Here is an 11750-nt window from a genome sequence, read left to right as displayed (position 1 = left end):
GTCACAGGCCTCAAGTCTAAAAAACAACCCTCCACCACCACCCTCTGTCTTCTACCTTTGAGCCAGTTCTGTATCCAAATGGCTAGTTCTCCCTGTATTCCATGAGATCTAACCTTGCTGATCAGTCTCCCACGGGGAACCTTGTCGAACGCCTTACTGAGAAAAGATGTTGATGGTTCAGATTAAGTGATGGGAATATGAGAATGGCAGGACAATGGTGTGTCCAGCTGCTAGACTGGGAAGATGGACAGTCCCACTGGGATGGGGGAAGGGAGAATAGGACATGGTGACAGCGAATGTCACAGGTAAAGCAAAAGGGAAAGGAAGAAATGGGAGATGGTTCACAAACTGAAGGTGTTGAACTCAAAATTAAGTGCAGAAGGCTGTAATAGGATGTTGCTCCTCCAGTTTGCGCTGGGATTTACTGGAACACTGCAGCATTGCCAAGGACAGACATGTGGAGCATATGAGCGGGACGCTGTGTTACAATGACCCTTGGTCACTCGACCTGAAGCACTAACTCTGACTTCTCTCTGTAGATACTGCCTGACCTGCTGAGCTTTTCCAACAATTTTTATTTTTTGTCTCAGGTATTACCTACATCTAACAATGTTATTCTGGGCCGGCTCCCAATAAGTCCATAGAATCATTGAATCTTACAATTCAGAAAGAATCCATTTTGTCCTTCATGCCAATGCTGTTCCCTTTATGGGACAATTCAATTGTATCATCACCTTTCTCCATAGCCTTGCCCCTCTTACCTCTTGCCACTTATCTTTTCGGATCTGTGTGTGATTGTCTTTTGAAAGTTACTATGGAAACTCCCCCAACCTTTATGATTGTACATTCCAAACCAACACAACATATTCAGGAAACATTTCTCCTCATCCTTCTGGTTTCTTCCGTGAATTATTTTAAATTCTGTCCTGTAGTTATTAACCAGCTTTCTGGTAAAATCAATTTCTCCTTATGTACACAATCAAAACCCTTCACCATTATATGTGTTTTATTAAATCTTGCCATAATCTCTGTGCAAACTGTTCCACTCTACACAAAACTGACTCTCAGCATCCGTGATACAATTTTATTAAATCTCTTCACTTCTCTCTCAGAGGCCTTATCATCCTTTGTAAAGTGTCTTGCTCAAATATCAATGCAAAAGTTTAGCAGAAAGCTAAGCATTTTACATAAAGTGTGATGAAGCTGCTCCTTTACCAAGGTTATGTTGTTTTGGCTTTTTTATCAGAGTGTTTGTAAATGACACAGCCTCCAAAAAGTCCAGCGATGAAGGGTTTTAGGGCAAATTTGATAATAGTTAACAGATACTGCCTCAGGCAGAGGTCTTTCAAGTTTAAAAAAGAGCGTTTGTACAATGCAAGGGACAGGCCAGTTCTCCCAGCTCAGCTTTTCTCTGGTTTGGTTTGGTTTTTAGCAGTAGTGTAGAAAAATCTGCTGGACCCAAAGAAACATGTACAGGTTGGTTATCTCTGCCTGAGTTGGACCCTGTAAGAACCTATGTAAGACTCTGTGTTTGATTTTACCTTTTTTTGCCAAGGGATGTTTATGGAAATTGTTGCAAGTATTTGGAGCAGCAGCATTAAGTTGGGATGATCTTTTGGGTTTACGGAGAAGTTAATTTATTCCTTATTCTGTGTCTGTTGTCTGTTTCAGTAATCTTGTAAATAAATTCTTTATTTAAAACTAAGTGATCTGACCAGCGGCATTTCTCCTGGAATATCCACTTTACAACTGCTTACACCTGGGGCGATTACATCTCAGTGGCTAGCACTGCTGCCTCACAACGCCAGGGAGCCAGGTACAATTCCAAGCTCGGGCGACTGTTTGAGTGGAGTTTGCACATTCTCAATGTGGGTTTGCTCCGGGTGCTCCAGTTTCCTCCCTCAATCCAAAGGTGTGCAGGTTGGGAGAATTGGCCATGCTAAATTGTGTACAGGGATGCATAGGTTGGGTGCATTAGTCGGGGGTTAACTTATAGGAATAGGTCTGGGTGGATTACTCTTCGGAGGGTCAATGTGGACTTGTTGAGCCAAAGGGCCTGTTTCCATTCTATGAATTACAACTGGCAAATTTGGGGTCTGGGCTCCCTTCTTGAAATGTTTGGAGGGGGTCTGGCCTGGTCTATAACAAAAGGCATATATAACTTCTCTGGTTTTGAACTCAGAGTTCTGTATGTATTTTTTAAACAACCTTGCCTAACTGTTCTTCGACCCTATCAGAATTGTTGGATCTGTAACACTATTAGCAATTCTTCCATTCAGTTTGTATTGCGTCACCTCCTTCTTCCTTACCAACAAAGCACTTTGTTCTTCCCCTCATTAAATTTCATCTGTTATGTAGCTGCCTGTTTCATCAGCTGATGTCGTCTTCATGGGTTTGTTACGTTTCCAAGTTTTGTGTCATCTGCAACTTTTTAAAATGCTCCCACTTCCCCCATCATTTAGCTCGATGTCTCTGATTCACCAGGGAAATGAATGGTGCCTTCAAGGAAGTGAGATTGACAACTCAAAAGCAAATCGTTCCAGCAAGTTGTTTCTTAGCAATTTGCCTGTATTGGAATCTACCTGCACCATATGGACACAGTTTAAGGAATATCATTAATGAAGGGTTTGGTGTTAATGAAGGAATCAATTGTTCTTCAGCCTGTATCATAGAGACTAACTGAAAAGCAATGTCTTCTCAGTTTTGAAAACTAAAACTGAATATGCCAGATCCTCTCCATCACCATGAAGATGCAAATGTCCTGCCTATAATTGCAATGATAGAGAGTACCTTTACCTCAGTAAAGCAACTATGGTGTGTCACAGGAGTTTGAGACAAAGTTAATTGGAGACACGGGGTCAAGAAACCAAAAGTGTGTTCAGAGAGGCAGGTTTTAAGATACACCTTAAGGAAGATAAAGGAAACAGAGAGGGAATTCCTGAAGTTCAGGTAAAGGCAGATGAAAGCTTGGCTGTCAATGGTGGAGTTCATGAGAGACCCTTTCCTGAATGTATAGGAGCTTCTATATAGAGTCATATAGAGTCAAAGAGTCATGTAGAGCCATACAGCATTGAATCAGATCCTTCAGCCCAACTCATCTATGCTGACCAGGTTTTCTGGATGCAACTAATCCCATTTGTCTGTATTTGGCCAATGTAGCTGTATTCATGTACCTGTCCAAATGTCTTTGAAATGTTGCAACTGTACCTGCCTGCATCTTGAAAGGAGAATTGTGCAGGGAAAATGCCAGAAAATAGTGGCTATAAATGAGATATGTGAGAGATAGACTGCACATTTCCACCAATCCGATTTTGGATTGGACACTCAAGTTTTGAAAGGCGTATTCCTAACAATGGAGATTAAAATGGAGATTATTAAAACTTGAATTCTACATCACAGCCCGAGAAATTGTCAGTTCATACAATCGTACCATTCTGCGGACCACAGGTCAAGAAGGCTTTAAGGGCTTTAATGAATTTGGGACAGCAGCAAAGTGAACATGGGATTGAAAGCTCTGACAGATCAGTGACCTAGCTCAGATCTTGCTGAGTAAAGTAACTAACTGCTGGCTCCTAATAAGCAGAAACAGAAGAAATTATAATGTCTCTGTCTTCAGAGTAGAACTCATTAGTTGCAAACCGTAAAGAAAGGGTAACCTATAGATTAATTGGAATGAAGGGAACATCAACTAACTAAAATCGGCACAGAAAAAATATTGGAACAGTATAAGAGACCTAAAGGCTGACTAGTTCCTGGGAGCTGCTAGTCCAGATTCCATGGTTCTTAAAGAGACAGGTCCCACTCATCATTGGATCACTGCTGATGACTTTCTAAAATTTCCTAGACTCTCGAGAAACTTAAGCAGATTGGAAATCAGGTAATGTAACACATTTATTCAAGCATGATGGGAGACAGAAAACAGTTGCTCAGGAAATACAATAGAATAGAATCCCTACAGTGTGGAAACAGGCCCTTCGGCCCAACAAGTCCACACTGACCCTCTGAAGAGTAACCCACCTAGACACATTCCCCTACCCTATTAGTCCTATATTTACCCCTGACTAATGCACCTAACCTACACATCCCTAACACTAGTGGGAAATTTAGCATGGTCAATTCACCTAACCTGCACATCTTTGGACTGTGGGAGGAAACCGGAGCACCCAGAGGAAACCCACGCAGACACAGGGAGAATGTGCAAACTCCACACAGACAGTCGCCCGAGGCTGGAATCGAACCTGGGTCCATAACCACTGAGCCACCGTGCCGTCCCATGATCTTTGCGATGCACTTAGAAAATCAAACTTTGATCAAAATCAAAATTACTTTACAATTATGCTTGACATTTATTTGATTTTTTTAAAGCAAAATATTACTAGGTAGATGAAGTAATTGCACAGAGGCTGGTGTCACATCACCAAGTCACCCTTTACTTACACAAGCACTATACATGGTCACTGACCAATCAGCTCAAAGCCAGTCCGTAGAATGAGGAGACTCTCTGACTCTCCTGTTTTTATCTGTCAGCCAGGGCTCCCTGATTGGCCCCAGGCTAACAGCCCCAATCAAGGATCTCATGGTCAATAAGATCCACCTGACCCTTGTTCGAATCAGAAAATGTGTTGCTGGAAAAGCGCAGCAGGTCAGGCAGCATCCAGGGAACAGGAGAATCAACGTTTCGGGCATAAGCCCTTCCTGAAGAAGGGCTTATGCCCGAAACGTCGATTCTCCTGTTCCCTGGATGCTGCCTGACCTGCTGCGCTTTTCCAGCAACACATTTTCATCTCTGATCTTCAGCATCTGCAGACCTCACTTTCTCCTCCTTGTTCGAATCACTCCAGTAGATATAGGGGATTGAGTAATCTAGTTTATTTGGATTTCTGAAGAAACATTTAATAAGCTACCATTGAAAAGATTAACATACAAAATAAGAGCTTATGGAGTTGGAGGTAGTAGATTCTCTGGATAGAGGATTGGTCAGTGGACAGAAATCAGAAAATAGGAATAACTGACAAGCTGTGATTAATGGAGGGCTGCACGGATCAGTGTTGGGGCCTTACCTATTTCCAATCAACCTTGATGTCTTAGACATACCATGATTCTATTGAATGGCAGCGTAGGCTTAAGAGTCTGAATGACCTGTCCTGCTCCTATTTCTTACAGTCATAAAAAGCCTCAGCACCCACACTGATAATGCAGAGTTAGGTGGGAGTGTGAGCTGGCAGACAGACACTGCAAAGAGACATAGACAGAGTGAGTGAGTGAGCAATGAGGTGGCAGATGGAGTATAATGTCTGAAGAGAAAAGCAGGATATTTTCTTAAAGGCGTAAAAGTTTCAAATGTTGATTTTCAAACAGACTCGTGTGTACTCAGACAGAGAGCAAAAAATGTTGATATATTGGTATGGCAAGCAATTAGGAGGGCATGTTAACCTTTATTGCAAGCAGGTCAGAGGACAATAATAAGGAATTCCTGTGACAAATGTGGTCAGAGCTGTTACCATTCTAGATCAGCTGCTAACTTTCAGTTGTGATCTGCTTAGGGATGAGTGAATGTTATTTTTAAAGTTGACAGAGGTGGGATCCAAGGGACTTATGAAGAGAATAAAGCCATAACATATGATGGATGTGAGCAAACAACAAATTATTATAGCAAGCAGAAAAGTAATACACTCTAGTGCGTCCAAATAAACCTGTTGGACTATAACCTGGTGTTGTGTGATTTTCAACTTTGTCCACCCCAGTCCAACACAGGCACCTCCATATCACAAAATAAACAATGCTTTCACCTTTCTATCTAAGGGGGAATGTACTTGCTATTGAAGTGCACTAAACTGATAAGGGAGGTGACAGGGCTGCTTTGTGAATCATACAATTCCTACAGTGTGAAAGCAGGCCATTCGACCCATCGACTCCACACCAACCCTCTGAACAGCATCCCTGTAATCCTGCATTTCCCACAGGTAGCCTGCATGTCACTGGACATGATGGGGCAATTTTGCATGGCCAATCCACCCTAACCTGCACATCTTTGGACTGTGGGAAGAAAACCAGAGCACCCGGAGGAAACCCACGCAGACACGGGGAGAATGTGCAGACTCCACCCAGACAGTCGCCTGAGGCTGGAATTGAACCCAAGTCCCCCAGTGCTCGGAGGCAGCAGTGCTAACTACTGAACCAACATGCCACCTTGGGGTGTTCCAGCATGCAAAGTAGAACAAATTAGATCTATACTGTCTCCGTTTGGCAGAGTGAGGAGTGATCTCATTGAAGCACAGAAGACTTTGAAGAGTCTTGATTGGTGAGGTACTAAAAGATTGCTCCCCTCGCTGAGGAATCTGGAAACTCAAGTGCACAGCCTCAGAATGGGGCTGATTGTTTACGATTGCATTGAGGGGGGGCTTTCTTCATTCAAAAGAATCTTTGGAACTGTTGATCTTAGAGGGGCGTGGATGCCTTGTTGCTGAATCTACTCAGGACTGAGGTGATCTCTCAGGGAATCAAGGGAGCAGCCAGGAAATTGGAGTTGGGCTGGAAGATCAGCCATGATTGCATTGATTGGCACAATAGGCACACACTTCAACTCCCCCTTCCACTCCATCGAGGACATGCAAGTTCTGGGCCTCCTCCACCACCAAACCTGACGCCTGGAGGAGGAACGCCTCATCTTCCGCCACGGGACCCTCCAACCACACAGCATCAATGTGGACTTCACCAGTTTCCTCATCTCCCCTTCCCCTACCTCATCCCGGATCCGACTCTCCTACTCGGCACCACCCTCTTGACCTGTCCCCCTCTATTTCTCTCTCAGCCCCCTTCCCAGCATCCCCACCCCTCACCCCAGCATTCCTGATGAAGGGCTTATGCATGAAACATTGACTTTCCTGCCCCTCAGATGCTGCCTGGCCGGATGTCTTCTCCAGCGCCACGCTCTTTGACGTCAGGCTAGATGTCTACTCCTGCTTCTATTTTCCTCAGCTTTTATGAAGGTCAGAGCACAACTCGGAGACCAACTCCACAACGGTGAATCCTGCTTTGTGCTAAAGGAATAAAATGCTCTAACCTTATGACTAGCTAACTGGCAGCTACAAGATAATTCCCCGTATGACAACTTGTTTAAATCAGTTGTTTAAACTGAGAAAAGCTCTGCTCTGCTTTTCCCTTTCGGCATATCATCTAATAGGAAACAGACAAAGACTTGCGTGACATGTCTGTCTGGAGAATGACTGTGTAACCCACTGAGTAAATCTGTATGTGATTTGCATCCCGTCAAGTCATAAATATTCTAATGCTGTATCAGATTTGGCAACCTTTATTTACCTGCGACAGATAGAGTCACTTATGGGATTACTTTCTCTTCCATTTGTTTTGGCATATTTGTACACGAAATTACACAGCAGCACTGCGGAGAACGAGATTTAAATGTTACAGAAATGACATGGGGACAAACAAACAGAAGATTCTGATAATTCATTTCACCAGTGGTTAGGGACGGCAGAATACCAATTGAGAGAGTGGAATTTAAAGGAGCCAGGAGGTAAAATGTATGGGTGTCTCAGGGGTTAGCGCTGCTGCCTCACAGCGCCAGGGACCCAGGTTTGATTCCAGCCTCGGGCGGCTGACTGTGTGGAGTTTGCACATTCTCCCCGTGTCTGCGTGGGTTCCCTCTGGGTGCTCTGGTCTCCTCCCACAATTCAAAGATTGTGTAGGTTAGGGTGAATTGGCCATGCTAAATTGCCCCATAGTGTTCAGTGATGTGTAGGTTAGGTGCATTAGTCAGGGGTATATGTAGGGGAATGGGTCTGACAGGGTTACTCTTCGGAGGGTCGGTGTGGACTTGTTGGGCCAAATGGCCTGTATGATTCTATGAATGACCACAAACAGCCTCAAGATGTCTGGGGATTCCTTGGAATTACTGTTGGGTGAAGCCACCACTGATTGAGAGTAGCAACAGTGTGTACTATCTACAAGATGCATTGTAGAAATTCACCAAAGATCCTTAGAAAGTATCTTTCAAAGCTTTAGCTATCTGGGTGGCACAATGGCTCAGTGGTTAGTACTGCTGCCTCACAACGCCAGGGACCCGCATTTGATTCCACCCTCAGGTGACTGTCTGTATGGAGTTTGTTAAAAATCACACACCAGGTTATAGTCCAACTGGTCTTTTTGGAAACACTAGCTTTCAGAGCACGGCTCCTTCATCAGATGGATGTGGAGCAGGATCATAAGACACAGAATCCAGAGCAAGAGTTTAGTGTCATGCAACTGAAATGATATATTGAATAAACCTGGATTGTTCAGTCTTTCATAGAATAGGTTGCAGGGTTCGGTTCATTAATATGAAAATCCTAAAACTTCTTTAAGTCACATTCTCGAGATATCTTAAGGTTTTATCAATAAAGTTGATGTCTCGGATTGACTGCAAGCAAATCAATTCCGCAAACTCACTGTGTGTGTGTGTGTGTGTGTATAGTGGGGTCACCTGTGGTGTGACATGAACCCAAGGTCCCAGTTGAAGCCATTCCCATGGGGACCGAACTTGGCTATCAGTCTCTGCTCGGCCACGCTGCGTTATTGCGTATCCCAAAGTCTACCTTGAAGGATGGTCATCCAAAGATCCGAGGCTGAATGTCCCTGATTCCTGAAGTGTGGAGTTTGTACATTTTCCCTGTGTCTGTGTGGGTTCCCTCCCAAAATCTAAAGATATGCAGGTTAGGGTGGATTGGCCATGCTGAGTTGCCCATAGTGTCCAGGGATGTGTGGGTGAGGTGGGCTAGCCATGGGAAATGCAGGGTTGTGGAGTTGGGGGAGGGGTGTGGGATGCTCTTCTGATGGTCAACATGTCCTCAATGGGCTGCATTGGCCTGCCCCCACACTGTAGGAGTTCTATGATACTATCTAGAAGGACTACCTACCAACTGCATTGTGGGTCTATCTACGCTAAATGATCAAGAAGACAGCTCACCACCAGCATCTCCAGGGCAACTGGGGATGGGCAATACATCTCAGCCAGCGATGCACACATAGCACAAGAGGAGAAAAGGAAAACAAATTAGGAAAAAGATAGAAAATCTGGGAAAGAGACTCAGAACTCTCACAGGCTGTGCTCCGATAGGAACCTATTCTGTGCAGTTGATGAATCAAATACGTTTGGTTGATGTGGTGAATCTTGGATTGCCAGGCAGGTGGAATCAATATCTCCCTGCGCTTCGACAGAGTAATGCGTACAGGGTTACAAATGCACAGGAGGATGGTCACCCGAAGATCCAAGGCTGAATGTCCCTGACTGCTGAAGTGTGGAGTTTGTACATTTTCCCTTTACAGAAGCAAACTCACTGTTATTTGAAGTTAGAGAGGTCCATTCGGCTGTGTAATAGTGGCAGGGAACATGCTGTTCCTGAACCTGTTGGTGCGTGTGTTCAGGTTTCTGTATCTTCTGCCTGACGGGAGAGTGCAGGTAAGTGTTGTTGAAATGCCCATCAGCCATTATTGAATGACAGAGCGGACTCGATGGGCCAAATGGCCTTAGCAGCCTGAGGTAGGAGAAGCGTTGTTGTGCCTTTTGAATTTCTCGGCTGGCAAGTTGTATGCCTCACTCCTCACATGTAGCTGCCAGTGACAAGGCAAAACCTAAATCAGCCTGTGAAATAATATCCAAGTCACAATGACTTACACAGAGCAACGTAGCCAACTCCACGGAGATTAGTTGACGATTGTGACACCATGTTTAGTGCCAAATAAAATCAAAGAAACCCACATGTCCTCCCTACAACACTGAGAGAGCAGATCACAAAATAATTCTAAATGATGTTTCCAAGAATGCCTATGGGTTACGATGATTATGATGGTTTAGAATGCCAAAACATTCGTGTGGACCGACAAGGGTTTGTGTTGACCACATGATATTTCCATTCCTTATCTCGGGCTGCCAGCAGAGACTGTGATGAAGTTGTGAGTGACTGGATCCTCAGCTGTGTTAGCAGAAGGCTGGAACTGGTAGGAGCCAGGTTACTGTTGAGAAGCCAGGGAAAGATAACCGGAAAATTGAGTGATTTATAATGTCACAAAATGAATAAAAAACTTTTAACAACAAGCGCCTCTCAAACAGGCTGCAAAATGATGGGGAGCTGTTCCTGGCTTTTCCAGCAAAAGGTCTCACTGCCCGTTACGTACAGAGATTTTTAAATCATGACAGACACGGATAGGGTGAATACTGGAGGGCTTTTCCCCAGGGTGAGGGAGTTTTACAGTCACAGAGTTGTGCACCATCAAAACAGCACGATGCCTCAGTGGTTAATATTACTGCTTCACAGCACCAGGGATCTCAGTTTAATTCCAGCCTCTATCTGTGTGGATTTTCAGGTCCCCCTCCTAATGGGAATGTTGACCCCTATGTGGAATGAGTGGAGAGTGTCAAGCCCCTGGCAGTGGTTATCAGCAACAAGCATTTTTTTAGATTCATTAGATTCTCTACAGTGTGGAAACAGGCCCTTCGGCCCAACAAGTCCACACCGACCCTCTGAAGAGCAACCCACCCAGACCCATTCCCCTACATTTACCCCTGACTAATGCACCTAACACTACAGGCAATTTAGCATGGCCAATTAACCTAAACTGCACATCATTGGACTGTGGGAGGAAACCGGAGCACTCGGAGTACAGAGAACAATACAGCGCAGGAACAGGCCCTTCGGCCCTCCAAGCCTGTGTTGATACATTTTGTCTGCTGCCTCTCCATCACTTCTCACTCAAGAACATCAGGACCCTTCCACTCTCCAAGGGTCAGCTTTGTCCAGTCTAGAAGCTGGCTGTATTGTAGGGAAGGGGAACACTTGAACCTATCCCAACACACTCAATCACCAGGTACAGTCCACCATGTTAGTAAGGAGCACTTTGCAGGGCTATGTTTGTCTGCAGTGTAATTACTTACAATAAATACGAATTCTTGTTTTGTACAGATGCTGCATTTTTGATCAACCTTGGGCTGAAAGTCAGGTAAATTGAGCTACAGTGCACACTTTAAGAAAAGCTTAAATGTTTGGTACAACAGGAATAGTAAGGTTTGATTTATGGCGCACTATGCCAGTGGGTCCTAACCATCCTCTATGCAGAGACACCACTGAACAAAGAAAATTCAATATGTATATGTCAAGCTGTTAGGAAGTCACATAGAATGAGTTAAATGTCTCACAAATCTGTTCTTTTAGCTGGTAACTTGGGCAGCTATTGAATAATCTGAATAATTCAATGTGCACACATTGAAGAGGCAGGAAGGACCATTACACGTTGAACTGTTACTGAACAAATCCAATTGCTACAACACTGCGAGAGCCATAGGTCAGTGTAAAGAAGTTCAGTTGTTAAGGGATCAATGCACACATAATGGATGTGCAATAGTACAGCAGAACTTGCATTGTTCCAGCATACCAATAACACCTAAATGTGGTACACAGACACATTATCAAAGAACATTCAAAGTTGAGGCCTGTACTATCCAGGAGGTGGTCTTTGAGGGGAATCCTAAAGGAGGACAGCAAGGTACAGAGGTGAGGAGCTACAACAAGGGAATTCTAAAGCACAATTCCAAGGCTACCATCTATGGCTGAAGTGATTAAAACTGGGGACAGACAAGAGCTAATTGATATCTTGGAGGGTTGCAGGCTTGGAGGAGGGTTGTAGGGCTGGAGGAGGGAGATAGGGCTGGAGGAAGGAGAGAGGGAGGGCTGGAGGAGGGAGGGAGGGAGGGCTGG

The sequence above is a fragment of the Chiloscyllium plagiosum genome, chromosome 14 (genome assembly GCF_004010195.1).
Source record: "Chiloscyllium plagiosum isolate BGI_BamShark_2017 chromosome 14, ASM401019v2, whole genome shotgun sequence".
NCBI classification, from domain to species: Eukaryota; Metazoa; Chordata; class Chondrichthyes; order Orectolobiformes; family Hemiscylliidae; genus Chiloscyllium; species Chiloscyllium plagiosum.
This window is presented reverse-complemented; position numbering follows the sequence as displayed.